Raw genomic sequence first — 12,075 nt, forward strand, 5'->3', positions numbered from 1 at the left:
TGGAGGTGGGGAAGAGTTCTGTATGAAGGAATTGAAAGAGAAATTCAAGATGGTGGTTTGCTGATAGCTCCAAATTCTGGATGGAGCTCCACAAACCCGAAGGAACATGAAAACTGTGGACCCTGGAAAGTCATATTCCAGGCCCCACAGGCAGTGAGTAGAATTCTGCCTGCACCTAAACTGATTGAAGCAACAGAGTACACAGAGAAACCTTTGCAGGCTTGCACTTTTCACCAAAGACAAAGCTGAGCACCAGAGTCAATCCTGCCCACCAGAGCTCAGGCTCCCCTAGTGGGTCTGGGAGAGTTGAAACCTTCAACACAAGAACCACGTGGAGAAGTTCAGTGCCCAAGAAACAAAGGTACCCAACAGGCAATCTGTTGAGAGCTGTAGGACCTGGTGAGCAAAAGTGAAGCCACACCATTCTATGGCTGGGAACAAAAGCCCTTTCTGGAGCAAGGAACTTCCCAAATGTGTGTGACTCTGTCCCCCATCCTGGAGCCCAAGCAACTCCCATGGCAGCAGCCAGCAATACCTCACCTGAATTTACGTGATCACCAGCAGAAGACCTGCAAGGATCAGGTGCACAACATGGAAAGCAAACACAAGGGCACAAGAGACAGGAACCATAAACCAAAACCAAAACCAAAAACAAAAATTCCGCCTTCACTACCAAGAATTCCAATACATAAAGGGATTCCTAGTTTCTTCTTTTTTCTCTTTGTTTTTTAGTTCTGTGGAGTTTATATTTGTCTGTCCAGTTTTCTCCAATATTTTTCCCCTACTTCTCAATTATTTTGCTACCTACCTGATCTCTTCTACCCACCTTAGTCTGCATGTAAATTAACTCCTTATATTAGCTCAGCCAACACCCCCTCCTACTGCATAAACTTTTCACCTCTTTTTACCCACCAGACCTTTCCTCTGTCTCTATCCCACCACAACTCCTACTACCTTTAGCCTTCTAGGACCATGAAGATTCATCTTTGCTTGAATTGAAAAGCAAACATATTGGAACTGTAGCAGTTCAATTACTGAGAAAACATTAGTAGATAAGCCCTCTTTCCCTATATGGAACAGGAGACAGAATTCAAGATCTTGAGAATAAGAAGCTGAAGGAATTTATATTGAGCAATTATCCCCTCCTATCTTGAGACAAGAAAACACACCAGAGCTCAACCACTACCCAGAACTGTAAAAAAACAGAAAAGCAAACACAAGGACACAAGGGACAGGAACTATAAACCAAAAAAGAAACAAAAACAAAAATAAACACAGATGCATAAAACTCAATGCAAAATCATGAAGAAATATGACAACAACTCCTCCTCAAAAGCCAAGTTCCCCATAGGATCTAAGTAACAGTGAAGAGATGGAAATGTAAAATATTGAATTCCAAAAAATAATAGAAAAGATGATTAATGAGCTCAAAGAAGAGGAACAAAAGCTAGTATCAGATCTCAAAGAAAATATGAGTAAACAACTAAAAGAACTCAAAGAGAATTCAGACAGATGAATGAAATTTAGAAGAGCATGCAGAATGTGAAAGAGGAACTCAATAAAGATATTGAAATTCTGAAAAAGAATCAATCTAAAATGATCCACTCAATGTCCCAAACAAAAATCTCAATTGGAAGCTTGGCAAACAGAGTGGAATAAGTTGAAAAAAAAAAAAAGTATCAGGAACAGAAGACAAAGTAGAGGCATTAGATCAAACAGAAAAAGAACAGGAAAAAAAATCCCCAGAAAGCATGAATGGAACATGCAAGACATCTGAGACACCATGAAAAAAACAAACTTGTGAATCACGGGTATAGAAGAAGGAGAAGAGACACAAACTAAAGGCATAGATAACCTATTCAATAACATAAAAACTGAAAACTTCCCTAATCTTAAGAAGAGAAGAATATCTAGGTGCAGAAAGCTTACAGGACACCAAACGGTCAGGACTAAAAAAGAAACATCCTAGATACATCATAATCAAAACACTCAACATTCAGAATAAAGAAAGAATACTGAAAGTTGCAAAAGAGAGAAGACAAGTCATGTATAAAGGCAAACCCATTAGAATAACAGCAGATTTCTCAACTCAAACTCTAAAAACAAGAAGGTCAGGGAAAGACTATTTCAGGCCCTGAAAGAAAATAACTGTCAATCTAAACTAGACAATCCAGCAAAATTATCCTTCCTAATTAAAGGAGAAATTAAAGCCTTCTACAACAAAGAAAAACTAAAGGAATTCACAACTACTAAGCCAGCACTACAGAAGATACTTAAAGGATTTTTATACACAGAAGAGGAAACTAGACATAGGAAGATTCTAGAAAGAATAAACCCTTTTGACAAAGCAGACCAGTGTAAACAAGGAATAAGTAAATGTAAACAACAGGGGAGTAAGAATGACTGGAAACAACTGAATGTAAATGGCCTCAATGCCCCAGTCAAAACATTTAGAATAGCAATCTGGGTTAAAAAATAAGACCCAACCATATGTTGTTTACAAGAGACTCATCTCATGGACAAAAATGAAAGAATGAACAAATGGGACTGCATAAAACTAAAGAGCTTCCACACAGCAAGAGAAACGATCACTAAACTCAAGAGACTGCGTACACAGTGAGGGAAAATCTTTGCCAGCTACTCATCCAGTAAGGGATTAATATCCAGAATCTGCAGGGAACTCCAAAAACTTAACCCCAAAGAGTCAATACCCTAATGAAGAAATGGACACAAGAATTAAACAGAATTCTCAACGGAAGAGATACAAATGGCCAGTAAGTACATGAAGAAGTGTTCAACTTCCCTGGTTGAACACTTATATATATATATATATATATATATATATATATATATATATATATATATATATATTGAACACTTAAATATATATATATATATATATATATATAAAGATAAACATATATGCAAAAACAAGCCTGATCATATACAAATGCATATGTAATACATGTTTGTAATACTGGAACTACTCTATGGAACTTGGGGGAAGAGGGAAAGGGAAAAAGAATGATACAGTATTAGTAATACTATAAAATATAGCATCTATGAAGGTAGAGGATATAAGGATGTGTATTGAAAGCTGTTCAAAAATGGATGGTGGGAAGTAAAAGGGTAAGGGAGAATAATGAAAGGGGTTGAATGGATTATAGTAAAGCATACCACACTAGGAATACACTGATAAACCCCTTTAAACATCAACTTAACTATTAATAATGAAAGACAGGGCTGTAAAATAGGTAAAGTGTGTGTGAGGGGGACTACTAGTGGAAGGGGCATAGGTGAATGAAGAGATTAAGGTGAAGGTATATGGTTGATGGACTTCATATGTGTTTGTGTATATATATATATATATATATATACATATATATGAAATTGAACAAAGAAACCTCTTATAGTTGCTTTAAGTGGGGCAGGAGGAGGTTGAGGAGGAGAGACGATGGAGACAATATAACTAATGTACAATAAAAGCCTCATTAGAATTTTAGAATTGTTGCTATGAACCCCCTCCTGTATAATGAATATATTCTAATAAAAAGTTTATAAAAATTTTTAAAAAGTGATAACTAAGATTAAATGAGGTCATAAAGGAGGCTCATCTCATAGGATTAGTGTACTGACTAAAAGAGACATTAGAGTGTTCTCTCTCTCTCTCTCCATGCACTAAACACTAAGAAAATCTCATGTGAGCACATTTTTATGGTGATTTTCTCCAATCCAAGACACAATGCCTAAGATTGAAATCCAATTCTGCTGGACTGTGATCTAGGACTCCCAGAGCTGGGAGGAAATATTTTGTTGGTGGTTAAGCCAGTATTCTGTGATATTTTGTTAGAGCAGCCTGATCTAACTAATGAAGATTTTGGAAGACATTAGTTTCCTAAGTCCTTGCCTCTACACTAACAATGACCTTCAGCCTTACTAAATGTCTCACCAATCTTCAAATAAGTCTTTGTTTCCACATAGTTCTGTATCGATAAACTTAGCCTTTCCTTCTGGAAATAGCTTATCTGTTTTGCCTTTTAATAAATGCTAATCCCTTATGGTCTAAGTAAGTTTTTTCCCTTATTGTGAAGCCATTTGGCTTTCCCTCATCATGCTTTATAGAGGTGTCTACACATGGCATCTAAAACTGGACTTCTTTGTTCTCTGGTCTCTCTTCTTTCCATTGGATCATGAGGTTCTTTTAGCAGTGGGCTTGGATTTGAACACAACTATGTCTAAGCCCTATCTCTATGAGCGATTATCTGTCTAGATTGAACCCTTTAAGTAATGTGAACATGCTAATAAGTATATTAATATAATACACAATAGTATATCAATGTAATTTTATGTTAATATAATATATAAAAAATAAATATAATTATATATATGGTAGTACAAAGTTTACTGGAAGTCACCTATTCTAAGCACCTGTTAACATTTTTTGTAACAATAATGTTATTTTTTATTTCTGAACAAAACATATAGTTTAATATATATTCAGCTGGCAAAAAGTGGTAGAAGAATGAATTAATGAGCAAGTAAGTAGCATTACAAACAGTTACAAAAATAAATTGATCAGAGAAAGACAATATAAGCATGAAAGTAGAAAGGACTCTCAAGAGTAACAGCAAATAGCATCTCCTGAACATGATGTTGACTATTTGAACTTTGAAGTAATTCAAATTGCAGCTTGAAATATTTGGCCTGTTTTTTTCCTGCAAGTCAAAAAATACATTTGTTGTTCTTCTTCTAACATCATGTTTTTCTCTTCATTTCCCTTCTCTAATTTAAAAGACAGTTAAGATTCCAAGAAAAGCATGATATTGATTAACTTTTTTAAAATTACAGACTGGAGAACAACACTTTTAGACAATAGAGTAGAGGCTGACGTTGACTGATAAAACAGATATATTAGAGTGGAATTTTATCCTTTTTTTTTAACGTATGGTAAAAGATTTTGGCCAATTGAGTTCTTTATTTACTGCACAACAATCTACGTAAATTCTCAATGATGACAAATTAGCTTACAAATCTCTGCCTGATGAAATATTTTCTAGTTCTCATGATTTTGAAAAAAAAATGCTTAGTAACTTTTCCTTCTTTCTGCAAGCATTAATTAATACCTTAAATGCTGACTTTCCTTTTAAGCTTATTTGTAACACTTACCACATCACATTTCAACTGACTGCTTAGTGTGGTAGTGGGCGTAGGCAGAACACATTTTTTCAAGATTTCTTTCCCTGTATTTTACTGGTTACTGTGGGCCACTTGAGCATTCTTTGAGCCAAATTTGAGGAGTGAAGTGAAAGAGCAGTTGCTCACACATGCTGTTGCTTATCTGGCAGCTCAGGTCACTGACATGAGCCAGCAACCAGCCCTGCAGCAGCTCCACCACTCCCTGATCCTACTAAGGATTTTCCGACTCCTGGGACCACTGTGTGCCTAGCCACATGGTGAAGGGACTCAGGTTCCACAGAACCTGAGAAACCAGAACTTACACAAGTCAAGTTCATCCCCTTCAGCTCCACGTCATGCTTGAGAGTATCCGCTACTTGTTTACCTCCCCTACTTTAAATAGTCACATCCATCCTACTTTTCCAGCTTTTTACCTTGTGGACTTTAAGTTCTAACATCAAACCTAAAGATGAGAGCCTTAGTGCGACTCTCTCCTCTCTCTCTCTCTTTCTCCCTCTCTCAGGATTTCTTTCTTTGTATTTTACTGGTTACTATGGGCCATATAAAATTGTACATATATATATACACATATATATACATATATATATATACACATATATATACATATATATATATACACATATATATATACACATATATATACATATATATACATAAAATTAAGTAATACACTGTTGTTTATATACACAACACACACATATACACACAGGTTACACATCCCTAATTCAAAAATTTAAAATCTGAAATGCTCTAAAATCCAAACTTTTTGAGCACTGACATGACACTATAAGTAGAAATTTTCATGCCTGACTTCATATGAAAGGTTACAGCAAAAATGTAGACACATTTTTAAATTATTTAATTTAAAATTATTTAGTTTAAAATTATTGCATAAAATTACCTCAAGGTTATTTTTATAAGGTATATATGACACATAAATAAATTTTATGGTTAGATTTTGATCCTTTCCCCAAGATATCTTATCACGTTTATACAAACATTCCAGCATCCATAAAATCCAAAATCCAGAACAGTTTTGGTACTAAGCATTTAGGGTAAAACAAGCTGTCCACACACATACAAACACTGAGATGCACACACATTCATGCACACACATGCATATACATGTAATGCATAGTTTCCCAGAGAAGCAGAACCACTATGTTATGTATGAGTTCATTTACATCTATATGTATAAGAACAGATACATGCCTATGTCTATACCAGCTCTGATTTTCTGATTAAACTCAGCATTAGCCACCTGCTGTCACTCGTTACACTAAAAGTGACAGAAGAACTCTCAGGAACTGTGGTAAAACCACCATACTACCAAGGATAGATACATCACCTGATACTTAGTAGATGCAACATAAAATGTAACATATTGAATAGTTTACATTTCAAAATAGCTTTTAAAATGAAAGGCTAAACCCAGCAATGGGAAAATTCTCACAGACTAATGCAAAGTTATGTACATTGTATGTATAAAGATAGATATACCCACAGGTTGATTAGTTTTATACATATCCTTTGATATATGAAGCCTGACTTTCAGAAATTAATCAGTTAGTGTGCAGATGTGTAAGTTCTAAGAATGGGGAGTGGATAAAGGAGAATGGTGGAGGGGTGAATTCAACTATGCTATACTGTAAGAACTTTGGTAAATGCCACAATGTACCCCCAGTATAACAATAATAATTTTTAAAAAGATAAGAAAGAAAGCTACATAAAAAAGAGAGGAAAAAAAGAAAGAAATTGGAGCTCTTGATTTGGCTTGGTGGGTAGAGCACTTGCCTAGCAAGCATAAGACCCTGGGTCTGGTCCCCAGGACCAGAAAAAAAAAAAAAACAGATCTCACACGACCATGAGAGACATGGTTATTAATGAAAATGTGTGTGCTGAGGATAATTGAGTATTAGGGATGAAAAGTTTGGGATAACAAATATTGAGAGACAAAGGAAGATTCCAAAATGAAAGTGAATAAATTCAGAAAAGTTGTTACACAATTAAAGATAATTGTGCAATGAAAGTAAAAGGGAGAGGAAATGGGAAGGTTATAGCATTAAATACGGCAGAAAGAACAAATGGACTGGGTATAGTGGCACATACCTTTAATCCCAGCACTCAGGAGGCTGAGGCAGGAGGATCAGTGAGTCACTATCTCAAACAAACAAACAAACGAACTAGAGCAGATGAAATAAACATGAAGGAGTTTCTGTTTGGTACTGATTACAGAGCACAGAAAGCACTGTTTGGTGGGAAGGTGGCAGCAAATTCCAGATTATATGGGTTTATTGAATCAAGTAGCAGTGAGTCATTGAAGACATTCTGTGGACCAGTTCTTCAGGAAAAGCATTTCCGAAAGAGGGAAAAAACCATGACATGCTATAGTTCCAGAGACAGGGCAACTTTTTAGTATTATTATTATTATTTTTTTGGTGGTACTGGGGTTTGAATTCAGGTCTTACTGCTTCTTTCAGCCATGTCCCCAGTCCTCTTTTTGCTTCAGTTATTTTTCAGGTAGGGTCTTGTGTTTTTTGCCTCCCAGGCCAGTCTGGACTGTGATCCTCTTCTTTATGCTTCCCACAAAAGTGAGAAGGGTATGGAGTGAGCTTTTTCTCGCTCTCTTGTTGGAGCCAGCTTTCGCTCGATCCTGATTATTACTGAAACTAACTGGGGCAAACTGGGGGTGACTGAAGATGCGGAAAAGACACAGGATAGACAGACAGAAAGTGGGGTCAGGTGTGTTGGGCCCTTGGATGGAGATGCACAACCCTTATTGCTTCCTTCCTCTATCAGCATTTTTTAAGGCCTTACTCCTTTACAGTTCTTTAAAACCTTGCTTCTAAAGTCTTCTTTAAAACCTCTTTCCTTAGACTCACCCTGTTGCATGCTTTCTCTGAGCTGTTAATCTCTCCTAAAGTCTTTGCCCCCAGGGTTGCACTGTCCTATCTCTCTTTAGCTTTTTTAAAGTTTTAGTGCTCAGACTTGCAAACAACAGCTGTGCCTAAAAACTGCGTATGTTTAGCTGTTAAAGTCTCAGCCCTTAGACTTGAACTGTCCCATGTTCTATTTGGTTTTTCTTTAGCTTAGCTTTTCTAAGGCCTATGTTAAAGTTCCCAGGGCAGACTTTCTATCAACCCCTCTTTAACAATTCCCTTTCAGCAATTCTTTTCCCTTCAGCAGTCTTTTCCCTTCCAAAAGTCTCCCACACCAAAAGGCCCCAAAGCCAAAAGCCAAAAGCCAAAGCAAAAAACCTCATGTCCTCCTTCAGCCAGTCTTTTATACCCAGTAGTAAACATGGTGGAGCAGCGGTTCTCAGGGAGGAGCGTGACATTGTAACAGAAGAAACCTGTGTTCCTTAACTCTCTGAATGTAAACAACTTAGGAGAAGCAGCTGCTCTGCTTCCAGGGCTGTGCAAGCTTGGAAAAGCAGGTGAGCCTCATCTTGCCTTGCTTATATCTGTTCTCATAGGCTTCTCACAATCCACTCTCCACAAGGGTAAATCACCATGCCCGGCTCTTTTGTTGAGATGGGAGGTTCTCAGTTACTTTTTGTCTAGACTTGCCTTAAACCACAAGATCCTCCCAATCTCTGTCTCTGGAGTAGCAGGGATTACAGCTGTGAGCCACTGCTCCTGGCCTATTGTTAGTATGTTTAAGCTTGAAAACACTGAAGTAGAGTGTTAGTTGCTGGAATATTGAGAAACACTAAAACAATGCAAACATGGCTACCTTCAATAACAGAGCCAGCCCCAGTGACCTTCCCAGTAATGTCCAGCACCTTCCCATATTCCTTCTTCGGAGTCATTTTTTTCTAATGCCCATCCCCCTCCAATCTACCTTTTCCCACCACAGGGTGCTTAAAAACCCCAGCCTGTAAGAGAGGCGTGCTCTCGCCCCTCTCAGAGTCTCAACCCTCTGTTGTCGAGGTTCCCTCTCAGGTGTCCTCTCCCTAATAAAGACCTGCTGCTTGCAAAGGTCGCAGATTCTTTCTCGGTCTCTCTCTCTCTCTCTCTTTCTCTCTCGAGAAGTCATTTTCCTTTCATTAGTTGTGTGCAAAGTAGAATAAAAAGAATAATAATAGGAAGATGTTAAAGACATTGAAGAGTAGAAACTTTCAGCAGAGGAAGATTTCAGAAGAGGCGGGGAACTAGTTACAAAATATCAAATTTCAGGAAACTAAAAAATAAAATCTCTCTCTTACTTTGCTGTCATCATCCTACCTAAATAAGTAAACACAGTATCATGCATGGCAGGAAACACTGACATTGTACACTTTTTGATATGACACAGTAAGAAACACCTAGTACTACTATTCAGCATTTTTTTTTCTTTCTTTGGTGTGACTGGGGTTTGAACTCAAGGCTTTGTGCTTACAAAGCAGGTGCTCTCCCACTTGAGTCACACCTCCAGTCCATTTTGCTCTGGTTGTTTCTGAGATGCGGTATCCAGAATTATTTGCTGGCCTCAAACCTTGATCCTCTACATCTCAGCCTCCCAAGTAGTTAGTATTACAGGCATGAGCTGCCAGTGTCCAAATACTATTCAGCATTCTTGCTATAGTGGCTTAACTTGAATGTAATTCAGAGTAAACCATTAAAAATGGTAGAAAGTAGGCATTCTGCTCATCAGTCAGTTTGAAGCCATCATAATAGTTGATGCCACAAAAAACAATATGACTAACTCACTAACTGTATAGATAAATACATATGGAAAGATTGTCTATCTGGAAGAAACCAAAGAATGGCAGCAACAATACAGAATGTGTAAATGTTGATTGGGTTCTGGATCAGACATTTTATTTTAAGTATGATAAGCCCCTGTTTTTGAACAACAGCATACATGTGAATATGGATTGCATATTGATTAGATGAAAAAAATCTAAACTTTGTCCTTTTTAGGCACAACCACAGGAAGAGATCCTCACTGTTAGAACATGCATGCTTATTGTTGAGGTGTGAAACATGACAGTATAAACTTGGGTAGACTAGCCAATTTGGCAAAATGTCAGCACCTATAAAGCTTGGTGAAGTATTTGTGTAACTCCTCTTTAGATTTCTAAGTTTCCAAAATAAAGTCATGGAGGAAAAGTAAAATTTCTTTCTCTTCCCTTTCTGAGTTGATGGTACTAGTGTAGGGAGGAGAGCTATTTATATCTGATACATCCCCTTTAATCACGGCATGGGTTCTGAACTTCCAAAGTTGCCTAACTGCTCAAATGTTTTTGTAACTCCCAAATCAACTCTGCTGACATTTCCATGTCACTCACTGACATTTGTAGGACAGTGAAAATATGAGTTGTCAAACATTCCCATTTCCTGCTGAGATAGAGCCAGGAGTCCTCGGTCTCTTTGTCTCCACTCTTACTATGAACAAATGTCCTTTTTATGGTCTGTTTAGTGTCATGTTTTCCAAACTTGTGTAGATTTCTGGAAGGCCATCTAGTGTTCCCACAGATTATAGTCTGAATGCTCTTTATGAAGATAATGTTGTGGTTGATGAAGTTTGCTTAGGAATGAGTCACAGTGCAGTTGACTTTGTAGTCCATGCTAAGGAATCAACACTAAATATTAAGTAAGATGTCTTTGGACATCTTGTGTTATGTTCTGATCACTTGATGAAATGCTGTGACTAGAAGCTTACAGGAATCTAACCCTGCCTTCCCATAGGAACAATGAATTCATCTTTCTTAATTAAATGCTCACAGCCACTGTTTGGAACACAGTTATCATGAACAACAAGAATGTTTCTATGTGCACGTAAACATGGCTTTTGAATTGCTATTAAACCGATTGGTTTTCTAGTCACCAGATTCGATTTTTACCTGTGCAGTTTAGTGTGAACATCCTCAGGCAGAAAGGCGTGGGTGACACGTGCTGTGGATATAATGTGACGCCCTTCCAAACTCAACATGGTGTTGGCCAGACACAAAGTGACAAATGGAATTAATCTTCAGGGAGACCCCAGAAGACTGGGCCAGTCATGTGGATGCTCTTCAGGTCAGGTTCTGGAGACCCCAGCTGTGACTGTGGGATGAAGCACATGGTCTTCCAAGGTCTGAAGGGTGAGTTTGGCCCTCAGTGGGTTTGCTCAGGCCTTGCCTTGACCGCAAAAAATTCAGAAAAAATTTGTTGCTGTGACACCTTTATACAAGAAGCACTTCTGTAGATTTTACCTGCAGGCATCTTCCCTGAATGCCAGTTTACTCTGGAAGAAGATGCAGTTGTAGGATGCCGCCAGCATCCTCCCTGGCACGGGTTCCTGCCAGGGAGGAAAACTGTGGCTTTCATCAGCTATGAGACTGTTTCTTATTTATATATAATTTAGGCAGAGAAACTATGATTGCTTTGCATTAAGCCTGGTGTTAAATGAGCAATCTTATTCAAGAGTAGTAAAGAGACATTTAATTCACCAAAGTCACACAAAAGGAGGTAGGTAACTAACCCAGGAGGCTGGTCTTCAGGGTCCATCTTACATTCGCAACTGGTGCCTCTAAGTGTAATCTCCAACTCTGTTCTCAGGAGCCACACTGTCCATCTGCAGAGGACACATGACTCTTACAGACATCTGAATCTGCAGGTAACACTGAACTCTGTCCATATTGTGTATATTTATATGAATATACCTGTGATGAAATTTGATCTATAAATTAAGAACAGTGAGGAGTTAACTGTAGTAGTAGTAATAATAATAATAACTGATATACTGGGATGAAAGTTATTTGGATATGGCCTTTGTATCTCTCAAAATACCCTAGTGGACTATAATCACCCATGATCTTTTCCTTTCCTCTTTGATAGATAAAAATTGCTGGCATTGCTCTCGTGCCCTTTGGGGCCATTATTAAGTAAAATATGGGATGTTTGAACAGGAGTT

The sequence above is a fragment of the Castor canadensis genome, chromosome 2, assembly GCF_047511655.1.
Source record: "Castor canadensis chromosome 2, mCasCan1.hap1v2, whole genome shotgun sequence".
NCBI lineage: Eukaryota > Metazoa > Chordata > Mammalia > Rodentia > Castoridae > Castor > Castor canadensis.